This window comes from Protopterus annectens, chromosome 2.part1 (assembly GCF_019279795.1).
Source record: "Protopterus annectens isolate FY-2018-M chromosome 2.part1, PAN1.0, whole genome shotgun sequence".
Taxonomy (NCBI): Eukaryota; Metazoa; Chordata; order Ceratodontiformes; family Protopteridae; genus Protopterus; species Protopterus annectens.
The window spans coordinates 1,299,985,059-1,299,997,582 of record NC_056729.1 but is presented as its reverse complement, the minus strand read 5'-3'; the positions used below and the strand labels follow the sequence as shown (position 1 = coordinate 1,299,997,582).

General features: G+C 42.4%; 1 long non-coding RNA gene across 1 annotated transcript; it reads left to right on the top strand.

Annotated features, from left to right (window-relative positions):
- Positions 1-494: 494 nt before the first annotated feature.
- Positions 495-5,446, top strand: LOC122794769. Its single transcript, XR_006363694.1, has 3 exons — positions 495-594; positions 2,827-2,956; positions 5,194-5,446. It is a non-coding gene; the product is annotated as an uncharacterized LOC122794769 (long non-coding RNA).
- The last annotated feature ends 7,078 nt before the right edge of the window (positions 5,447-12,524 follow it).

The window sequence follows — 12,524 nt, the reverse complement described above, 5'->3', positions numbered from 1 at the left end:
ACGGAAGATTTCCTGCCTGCCTACAGTACTGAAAGACTATCTGCCTCCTTATTTAGTCCTCTATCAAGGAACCAAAATAATTCTCAACTCAATCCCTTTTGAATATTGACCTGCCTGCCCTACAGGTGACGGAAGATTTCCTGCCTGCCTACAGTACTGAAAGACTATCTGCCTCCCTTATTTAGTCCTCTATCAAGGAACCAAAATAATTCTCAACTCAATCCCTTTTGAATATTGACCTGCCTGCCCTACAGGTGACGGAAGATTTCCTGCCTGCCTACAGTACTGAAAGACTATCTGCCTCCCTTATTTAGTCCTCTATCAAGGAACCAAAATAATTCTCAACTCAATCCCTTTCTGAATATTGACCTGCCTGCCCTACAGGTGACGGAAGATTTCCTGCCTGCCTACAGTACTGAAAGACTATCTGCCTCCCTTATTTAGTCCTCTATCAAGGAACCAAAATAATTCTCAACTCATTCCCTTTTTGAATATTGACCTGCCTGCCCTACAGGTGACGGAAGATTTCCTGCCTGCCTACAGTACTGAAAGACTATCTGCCTCCCTTATTTAGTCCTCTATCAAGGAACCAAAGTATGTTATGGGCTCTGCACTGATGATTTTTTAGCCTCTGCTTTCAGCCAACCTATAGAGTGTATTAGTTCCCCGTGCTTGTGTGCCTAGCAGCCGGTACCTCTCCCTCTCTTATCCCCTTACTCCTGCCTTTACACTTCTCTCTTTTTCCTTGATACTCTCCCCTCTTTTCCCTGCCCTAGCCACTAGGTGGCGCTCTCCTCATTCTCTTTCTCCTTTCACTACTTCTCATACCTAGAATCAGGCCTTAAAGTTTTAGTCACTTTCCCTATCTCCCTAAGCTCGACATTCTATCTTTCCATCTGCCTATCTCCCTACTAATAGTGCTGGTACTGCTCCAGTACTCTGCCTGACCTCTCAGCTCCTCCTTACCCCTCTCGACCTTACCTCCTACTGCTTGTTCTTTACTTACTCCAGTATAACTATTTCTATTCCTCTGGTCTACTTTGGTCTCCTGTCTTTCTCCTCCTTCCATATACTGTTTGCTCCTGCCATACCTACCAGCATTTCTGATTGTCTCCGCTCTACACCTCTGTTGTGTCTCACCTCAATTCTGACACTACACCTCCTGTTGTTTCTCTATCTACCCAATCAATGTTATCTCTACCTATCCTCTTTTAATTATTCTCTTTTCCACCCTGCCCCTTACGTATTTTCTCAATCTGCCCCGTCTTTTTCTGTCCATACTCCCCTTTTTCCTTAGTCCCGCCTTCCCTCTCCTTTCTCCCTGCAAGCATTTTCACCCGCCCCGCCTATCCACCTCTGTGAGGTTACTTATACCCCTTCCTGTAACTGCGCCACTCCTTTCTCTATATTCCACCTTCCAGGTCCCTGGCTGCTGTGCGCTCCTGTCCTAATGCGCTTACTCTGGTAAGCTCCATATACCACGGGATTTCTCTAGTTGGCCTTAACGATGTTTTTGATGCCTAGTAACTGAACCAAATACTGTTACCTCGCTGCTTTAGATTGCTAGAAGTCTAAACGCGGCTTATTGCTGTTATTTTATTTTATGGTTCTTTAAGTACAAACGTCTGTTGTGTTTGCCTTGTATGCAAAAGTCTGTTGTTGTCCGCCATGCCTGATATGCTGCATTATGTTGTAGAGTAAGTGAACTTGTTGCATATGAAGTTATTTTATCGCTCTTTTAGCGCATAAGTCAGCCGCTGCCTGCCTTGTATGGAACGCTCAATTATGCTTTTAAATTAAGGGAACTTATTGTATAAGCCGTTTTTTTGTGATATTCATCTCAAACACATGCTACCGGGCTTACCCTTGCTTATTGTTGATATATTTACCGCTTTTTGAGCGCATTGTTGATATGTTCACCGCTCTCTGAGTGTATAGTCCTTGTCGCATGTTTTACTGTTATCTGCCTTTCCTTGAAACGCTGCTTTGAAGCTTTTAATTTGGGGGAACTTGTTCCATAACCTGATATTCTAGGTTTTTCAGGAACACATGCTATTCAGGCTTTCCCCTACATTCTTCACAACGCTAAGGGTAGTCTTTGGTTGAGGGAGCTGCCTGGGTGTATACTCTATACTGCAGTAGTGTTTTTTCCACTATTTTGTGGTAGCGGCCTTTTACTATCTACCTGCGCCACCCTCGTGGTGCTCTGCACACCTACAAGTGGTGCTCGCAAACACGCTAACTGCCATCTGAGTTCCTCCCTCAATCTTACAAACGCTAAGGGTGACCATATGGTTAAGCGTGCGGCCTGGGGGTAATCCCTATATTCCAGTTGAGCCATACCGACTTCCAGTAGGTACAGCCATCTACTACCTACCTGCACCACCCACGTGGTGCTTCTACATCTACACCTAGCATGCTTTAACTTGCACAACGCTTACTGCCAGTCGCCTTCCTGATTATCCCTACAGTAATGGCTTGGTGCTAAAGGCGCCTCTGTCGCTAAACTATTTATGGGTTTAACTAGTCATTATGCCCCCTTTTTGCAGTCATTGAGTCTGTTACTAGATATGAATGCTAGAGTACAAATCATTTCTCTGTTTGCTTTTTGGTTTAGCCTATGTAACCTTTGTATTAATTAAGCATATTGAACTGTGTTGAATGCAAGTTTTTTGTTGTATTAATTAAGCATACTGAATGCAAGTTTTTCTGCTGTTTTACCTTGATTTTCCATGTATTTGTTTCCACTACATACCTTCACTCTAACTGAAAAGCTAACACTGTTATTTTTTCTCTCCCTCCCTACCCGTTTTCCCCTCCCCCTAGATAATTCTCAACTCAATCCCTTTTTGAATATTGACCTGCCTGCCCTACAGGTGACGGAAGATTTCCTGCCTGCCTACAGTACTGAAAGACTATCTGCCTCCCTTATTTAGTCCTCTATCAAGGAACCAAAGTATGTTATGGGCTCTGCACTGATGATTTTTTAGCCTCTGCTTTCAGCCAACCTATAGAGTGTATTAGTTCCCCGTGCTTGTGTGCCTAGCAGCCGGTACCTCTCCCTCTCTTATCCCCTTACTCCTGCCTTTACACTACTCTCTTTTTCCTTGATACTCTCCCCTCTTTTCCCTGCCCTAGCCACTAGGTGGCGCTCTCCTCATTCTCTTTCTCCTTTCACTACTTCTCATACCTAGAATCAGGCCTTAAAGTTTTAGTCACTTTCCCTATCTCCCTAAGCTCGACATTCTATCTTTCCGTCTGCCTATCTCCCTACTAATAGTGCTGGTACTGCTCCAGTACTCTGCCTGACCTCTCAGCTCCTCCTTACCCCTCTCGACCTTACCTCCTACTGCTTGTTCTTTACTTACTCCAGTATAACTATTTCTATTCCTCTGGTCTACTTTGGTCTCCTGTCTTTCTCCTCCTTCCATATACTGTTTGCTCCTGCCATACCTACCAGCATTTCTGATTGTCTCCGCTCTACACCTCTGTTGTGTCTCACCTCAATTCTGACACTACACCTCCTGTTGTTTCTCTATCTACCCAATCAATGTTATCTCTACCTATCCTCTTTTAATTATTCTCTTTTCCACCCTGCCCCTTACGTATTTTCTCAAACTGCCCCGTCTTTTTCTGTCCATACTCCCCTTTTTCCTTAGTCCCGCCTTCCCTCTCCTTTCTCCCTGCAAGCATTTTCACCCGCCCCGCCTATCCACCTCTGTGAGGTTACTTATACCCCTTCCTGAAACTGCGCCACTCCTTTCTCTATATTCCACCTTCCAGGTCCCTGGCTGCTGTGCGCTCCTGTCCTAATGCGCTTACTCTGGTAAGCTCCATATACCACGGGATTTCTCTAGTTGGCCTTAACGATGTTTTTGATGCCTAGTAACTGAACCAAATACTGTTACCTCGCTGCTTTAGATTGCTAGAAGTCTAAACGCGGCTTATTGCTGTTATTTTATTTTATGGTTCTTTAAGTACAAACGTCTGTTGTGTTTGCCTTGTATGCAAAAGTCTGTTGTTGTCCGCCATGCCTGATATGCTGCATTATGTTGTAGAGTAAGTGAACTTGTTGCATATGAAGTTATTTTATCGCTCTTTTAGCGCATAAGTCAGCCGCTGCCTGCCTTGTATGGAACGCTCAATTATGCTTTTAAATTAAGGGAACTTATTGTATAAGCCGTTTTTTTGTGATATTCATCTCAAACACATGCTACCGGGCTTACCCTTGCTTATTGTTGATATATTTACCGCTTTTTGAGCGCATTGTTGATATGTTCACCGCTCTCTGAGTGTATAGTCCTTGTCACATGTTTTACTGTTATCTGCCTTTCCTTGAAACGCTGCTTTGAAGCTTTTAATTTGGGGGAACTTGTTCCATAACCTGATATTCTAGGTTTTTCAGGAACACATGCTATTCAGGCTTTCCCCTACATTCTTCACAACGCTAAGGGTAGTCTTTGGTTGAGGGAGCTGCCTGGGTGTATACTCTATACTGCAGTAGTGTTTTTTCCACTATTTTGTGGTAGCGGCCTTTTTTACTTTCTACCTGCGCCACCCTCGTGGTGCTCTGCACACCTACAAGTGGTGCTCGCAAACACGCTAACTGCCATCTGAGTTCCTCCCTCAATCTTACAAACGCTAAGGGTGACCATATGGTTAAGCGTGCGGCCTGGGGGTAATCCCTATATTCCAGTTGAGCCATACCGACTTCCAGTAGGTACAGCCATCTACTACCTACCTGCACCACCCACGTGGTGCTTCTACATCTACACCTAGCATGCTTTAACTTGCACAACGCTTACTGCCAGTCGCCTTCCTGATTATCCCTACAGTAATGGCTTGGTGCTAAAGGCGCCTCTGTCGCTAAACTATTTATGGGTTTAACTAGTCATTATGCCCCCTTTTTGCAGTCATTGAGTCTGTTACTAGATATGAATGCTAGAGTACAAATCATTTCTCTGTTTGCTTTTTGGTTTAGCCTATGTAACCTTTGTATTAATTAAGCATATTGAACTGTGTTGAATGCAAGTTTTTTGTTGTATTAATTAAGCATACTGAATGCAAGTTTTTTCTGCTGTTTTACCTTGATTTTCCATGTATTTGTTTCCACTACATACCTTCACTCTAACTGAAAAGCTAACACTGTTATTTTTTTTCTCTCCCTCCCTACCCGTTTTCCCCTCCCCCTAGATAATTCTCAACTCAATCCCTTTTTGAATATTGACCTGCCTGCCCTACAGGTGACGGAAGATTTCCTGCCTGCCTACAGTACTGAAAGACTATCTGCCTCCCTTATTTAGTCCTCTATCAAGGAACCAAAGTATGTTATGGGCTCTGCACTGATGATTTTTTAGCCTCTGCTTTCAGCCAACCTATAGAGTGTATTAGTTCCCCGTGCTTGTGTGCCTAGCAGCCGGTACCTCTCCCTCTCTTATCCCCTTACTCCTGCCTTTACACTACTCTCTTTTTCCTTGATACTCTCCCCTCTTTTCCCTGCCCTAGCCACTAGGTGGCGCTCACCTCATTCTCTTTCTCCTTTCACTACTTCTCATACCTAGAATCAGGCCTTAAAGTTTTAGTCACTTTCCCTATCTCCCTAAGCTCGACATTCTATCTTTCCATCTGCCTATCTCCCTACTAATAGTGCTGGTACTGCTCCAGTACTCTGCCTGACCTCTCAGCTCCTCCTTACCCCTCTCGACCTTACCTCCTACTGCTTGTTCTTTACTTACTCCAGTATAACTATTTCTATTCCTCTGGTCTACTTTGGTCTCCTGTCTTTCTCCTCCTTCCATATACTGTTTGCTCCTGCCATACCTACCAGCATTTCTGATTGTCTCCGCTCTACACCTCTGTTGTGTCTCACCTCAATTCTGACACTACACCTCCTGTTGTTTCTCTATCTACCCACCCCGATCCTAACCTTATAGTACTGTGAACTCCCTATCCTCTTTTAATTATTCTCTTTTCAAACTTCACCCTGCCCCTTACTGTATTTGTCCCATTCAAACTCTCTACATCTCTTCCTTATCTATCTCCCCTTTTCCTCAGTCCCGCTTTCTGTCCACTCTTCCCTATTCCTTTTTACCTTTACATCTACTCTACAGTAGAATTCCCATTTACAACCTGCTTCCCATACACTCTATTGCCTTCTCTACCTTCTCTAACACATCTTACCATGGCTACCTATCTGCATAGCCAGCATTCACTATCATTCCTACTACTCTCCACCCTATGCTCAATCTATCTCCTATCCTCTTACAAGGTATCTCTTGATACTCTATCCCTCCTTCCACATAAACACACCTCTACAGTCACCACTCCACTTATCTCTTATCCTTTTACTTCATCAACCCCCAATTTTCAACTACCTAAATTCCACAGACTTAGACATCTCAACTATGTCTTGACTACCTATAACAAAAATAAAACTCTAACCTTACATAAACTCTACCTGGATATCAAATGTAGCAATCCTACCCTTCAAGATGGTGATATCCACCCTAACCTGGTCCATCTCTCTCTTCCCCACAGTATATACACCCAAAATCAACAACAGCTTCTTAATTAATCGATCTTAATACCCCAAAGCTTAAACAACAAAGTACCATACCTACATGCCCTCCTTCACATACATTCATTTGATATTCTATGCCTCTCTGAAACCTGGCTAAAACCACCACTAAAGACACTGAAATAATTCCTAAGGCTATAACATAGTAAGACTCGATCGTCTCAAAAAAGGTGGTGGTGTTGCTATTCTTTTTAAAACCACCTAAATATCACTCTCACCTTCCACCCCTATCATCTCAAGATAGCAAGATAGAATCCATCATAGCCAAACTCCAATTAAATTCAAAAATCCATATATATCATCTGTCTGTACCTGCCTCCTGGTAACAATATTCCAATACTCAAGATTATCTTAGTTGCTTATCAACTACTTATCCACAGGAAACCATCATTCTAGGTGACCTGAACATAGACTGGAATAGCATTAATGCAGACAATCCTTCATCCCATATTAACCTTCACGGCTTCACCCAAACCATTACCTTAACTACCAGGCTCAATAAACACACTAATCGAGAAAGCATTTTAGACTGGATACTCATAAACAGACCAAAACTAATTACAAAGTAGGAACCTTGCCAGACGATGTTAGTGACCACTCCTTAACTTTTATAACAAGAGAAAAACTGACTGTCCAAATCCCCACACTACTAGAAAAATACGCACCATCAAACATTTTAATCCTGACCTATTTCAAGCCGAACTCAGCACGTGTAACTGGAACCCACTAAAAACACTTCCTCTTGAAGATGCAGTACTACATTTTAACAAAATATTTCTATCCATTCTTGACACACATGCACCAGAACGTGCTATTAGAATAAAATCCAATACAGCCCCTTGGCTCTCCCATGAAACTAAAAATCTTATTCTCGCTAGGAATAAAGTCTGGGCCAGCTGGAGATCCCACAGAAATAAAACAGATCTCCAACTCTTTAGACAGCATAGAAATCTAACTAAAAAAGCAGTCATAGCTGATAAAAGAAATTCTACATTGACCTTCAACAAACCCATCTTAACAATTCTAAACTTTTCTGGTCCTCAATCAATAAACTCCTCTCACCAGGAACTTCCAAAACACCTTCCCCACTAAATGCAGACCCTGATACCCCACAACAGACTGCAGATGCTCTTAACTCTTTCTTCACTGAAACTATCCAAGCACTAGCTAAACAACTTAATGCTAACAACTTCTGTCCTCTGAGTAAACCAACCAACTCCTCTTTTAACTTTTCCCTACAGCCTATCCCCACATCATATATTCTCAGACTACTTCTTAAGCTAAAACCATGTACCCCCTCTGCTGATAAACTCCCTTCCCTTTTTCTTCAAAAGGCTGCTAAGGTTGTTGCATATCCCATATCTATTCTTATAAATAGGACAATTAGTGAAGGAATCATCCCCGAAGTATGGAAGGTATCTCATATAATCCCTCTTCACAAAGGTGGAAACTCAACCGACTACTCCAACTATAGGCCCATCGCCCTCCTCTCACCACTGTCCAAAATTATGGAAAAATGTATCCACCTTCAACTCGTACAATATCTCTCAAAACATAACATAATAGCTAACTGCCAACATGGCTTTAGACCACATCACAGTACTACCACTGCCCTACTTTCCTTTGTAGAGACTATAAACCAGAACCGTAACAACAACTTACTCTCTTCGCCCTCTTCATTGACCTCTCCAAAGCATTCGATATGGTAAACCACCCCTTATTACTTAATACTCTCGAATCCATCTCATTTGATCCCCCAGCTATTAAATGGTTTAAATCTTACCTCACTGACAGAAAACAAGCTGTTCTCTGGGACAATCACATCTCATCTCTCCTGCCTGTTTCCATTGGGGTTCCTCAAGGCTCTATCCTCGGCCCACTTCTTTTTTCCATCTTCATTAATGATCTTCAAACTACAATCCTCAAGCAACCTGCATTCAATATGCAGATGATTCAACACTCATTTGCTCAGCTCCTTCTACCCCAGAACTAACCTCTCTCACCCAAAAAGTATTCACTACAGTAGAAACATGGTTCTCTAATCGCTTCCTCTTACTAAATGCCAAAAACAAACTTCTTCTATTTTCTCCCACAGCTAGAACCTCTCCTTTAAATTTCTCCATCTCTTCGAACAGCGCCACTGTTATCTTACCCGACACTTCAACTAAATTATTAGGCGTTACAATTGACAAACTCTTTCGACCTACACATTAACAACTCCATAAAGTTAGTTAACAGAAAGATAGGATCCTTATATCGAATCAGACCTTTTCTTACACCACCTACCAGAACAAGGATTGCTCACTCTCATCTTATATCAACTCTTCTATATGCTGCGCCTATCTTCACTAACCTCAAAAAAACCAGCCTTAGCAAACTGACAACCTGCTATAATAACATTGCCCGCTTTGCTACTGGTAATCCCTATAGAACTCATCACTGCCTCAACTTACAACTTCTAGGCTGGCCTGAGTTTCAAAACTATCTTTAATCCATCAACTCTGCATTGCCCATAAAATACTATACCAACCTAATAACACCCCATACTCTCTCAACTCATAACCCCATATAAAAATCTCAACTCTCCGCTCATCCAGCAAACTTCTGACAAGTTCAACAAAGTCTAATAATAATGCTGGTGACTCTCTATTTACCAATGCTATTGGGTCAAAATGGAATTTGTTACCCACTAGCTTAACAAAGATAACTTCATTGCCCTCTTCAAACAAAACATTAAAAGGCATTTCCAAAATCACTGGCTTTGCTCCTGTCATAAACCTGATTAGTCTATCTCTATTACTACCCAACAAAACCTTTCTATTCCCATCCTCATTATTTCCCCTTACCCTTGCGCCTTTCCATATAAATCCAATCAATTCTTTTGTCACTACTTGTTAATTGAGAATTGAACTGTATGGAGTAGTCATAGTAACTAACTCCTGTACTAGTATTTTACACATAAGAGTGTTATCTTTTATTTTTATTTTTATTTTTATATGTTTTTACTTGCTAACTCTATTACTAACTCTTAGATGTTCATTATTATTAGTACTGTTAGTACATTTTATATAACAATTTGTGTGTGTAAACTTTTTTACTTCTTCTCAGAATGTATCTCACTTTGTGGAGCTTTTCTCCCCGGGCCTCTACTGAAAATGGAAATTCTTCCAGCTAGACTAGCCCGGTCAACAAATGTAAAATAAAATAAAATAAATAAAATACCAGAAATATATCCCTCATTGGTAAGATCAGACCATAAATTAATTTCACTGGATATCCACATCCCGACCCCACCCCCAGCCCAGAAAACCAAAGTGAAAAACTTCTCAAAAGCGAACTTCACACTTCTCAAAACTGAAGTGGAATCCTTCAAGGCCCCAGGGCTAGTGGAAACTACGGCCCAAACTGCAGAATCCTATATAAATGCATTCTACGGACATCTCCAGGAATGCATGGATCATGTTATCCCAAACAAAATCAAGACCCAATCATCCAAAGGCAGGCATCCAGTCTGGTGGACCCCAGCCATAAATAAACTGTACAACAGAAGGAGGAAGCTACTACATGATAGAGCAAAATCCCTAAAAGGGAAGGCATCTCTGATCAGTACTAGCAAAAAATTACGATCCCTCATAAAATCCTCCAAGGCCAGCTTCGAGAGAAAAATTGCACAGGACACTAAAGACAATCATAAGGCTTTTTTTAGTTATGTTAGGAACCTGGGATGCAACTCCCAGACTTGTTCTGAGTTGATTCTAAACGACAGAAAATACACTGAACCCACAGACATCGCTAATATCCTGGCAGACAGGTTCAGTGCAAACTTCTCCACCCCCTCCCCCCCAAAAGAGCAAGTATCTATCCTGGCAGAGTGCAGCCTCCCAATCATCTCTGATGCTCAGGTGAAGGCTGCCCTCTCCAAAGCAAAAAACACTGCTTTCATGGGACCAGATGGCATCCCAGGTTGCGTCCTACATGAACTCCAAGAAGAACTAATCCCTCAAGTAAAACTGCTGTACAATCTCAGCCTCACTACAGGATATGTGCCCAAAGAATGGCATACAGCAACAGTGGTCCCACTCCACAAAGGTGGCGCCTCTGCGGACCCTGGAAACTATCACCCCATAAGCCTGACTAGCCTAGTATGCAAGGCTATGGAGAGGATCATCATGGAACTCATAAACAAAGACATTGGGGACCTACAGACACTAGATCCTACCCAATTTGGCTTCGTCAAGGGCAGATCCTGCCTTTTGAACCTGGTCGACTTCTTCAAAACAGTCAACAAGGCCATAGATGAATGGAAGGTAGTCCACACAGCCTATCTGGACCTCGCAAAGGCATTTGACACAATACCCCACTCGGGCATCATAGATAAGCTATCCAGCCTAAATATAAACCCCTATGTCACAAGATGGGTCGCAAACTGGCTCAAAGACATAACCCACAGACTCAGAGTTGCTGGAGCCATGTCAGACTCTAAACTGGTCACAAGTGGTGTCCCACAAGGTTCTGTCCTGGGACCTCTCTTGTTCGGTATTTACTTTTCTGAGGTACAGGCCAACGTGGGAGGACTATGGCTCACCAAGTTCGCAGATGACTGCAAACTGGGTGCCATAATCGACTCTCCAGCTGACACAAACATCCTTCAAAAAGATCTCGCAGAGACGGATAACTGGTGCCAGAGCCATGGTCTAAAGCTAAATGCCAAAAAGTGTATAGTCATACCCTTTGGCAAAAACAATGTGCCCACAAATTACCACATAGGTGGTAACCCATTAAGTACAGAGAAAGTAATTAGGGATCTGGGGACCCAAGTTGATAGCAATCTCTCCTTTGACAACTACATTGCCAAAGTGGTTAGAAAGACCTTCTACATAGCGCACCTCATCATGAAAGGATTCACATCTAGATCAAGAGAGGTAATCGTGCCCCTTTATTCATCCCTCTTCAGGCCCATCATAGAATACAATGCCCCCTTTGGGATGTACCTTACCCGACACCTGCAGCAATTAGAAAGACCCCAAAAGTACTTCACCAGGAGGATCAAGGGACTCAAACAAATGCCATATGCTGCTCGGCTAAAAAAACTCCAGCTCTACTCAGTTGCATACCGCCTACTTCAAGGCGATCTATGCCTGACATATAAAGCTATGTCCAACCCAGAAGTAATGGACATGCTCCACCTCAGTAAATCTAAATCCCTTAGAGCCATGTGCTCGAGGGACTTGAACCTCAGCACAGAAATAAATAGAACATACTGGAGGGACAGATTCATAACCCAGAGGCTCCCTTCGCTCTGGAATAGAATTCCAATTCATGTTAGGCAGAGCACCTCACTGACTCTCTTCAAGAAGAATCTTGATGAGTGGATGGGGGATTGTAGGTTTGTCCCGGGGTTTACTTCCATGTCACTATTAGACAGAGGCACAGTAAACTAAACTTTAAAAAGGGCACAGTATACTCAAATCAAGGGGTGGCGTAAGCCAAACACATTCGGGCTAGGCTTATAAATGCCCCAGGGCAGATAGCCTAGTATGAACCTATGAACCTATGAACCTATGACTGACTCCAATGATCATTATTTGGGTGTCCCACAAAGGACATCTGTGTCTCTGTTTCAAGATTAGACCTGACAGGTCACTCCCACTGGGAGTATCCAACCTGTGGTCTGGGAAACAATGGTGTGTTTACTTTTATTGTGTGTCTGTATGTCTCCCCGGCCTATATGGGGGGGGGGGGTTTGATGCTACATGTTACATGTTTGTTTATTGGACCCCTCACCCCCATATGCACGGCCTGTGAACATATGTAACTTGCAACTGCTGTATCATACCCTAGCTATATACATGTGTATATTTACAGTCACATATATATATATATATATATATATATATATATATATATATATATATATATATATATATATATATATATATATATATAT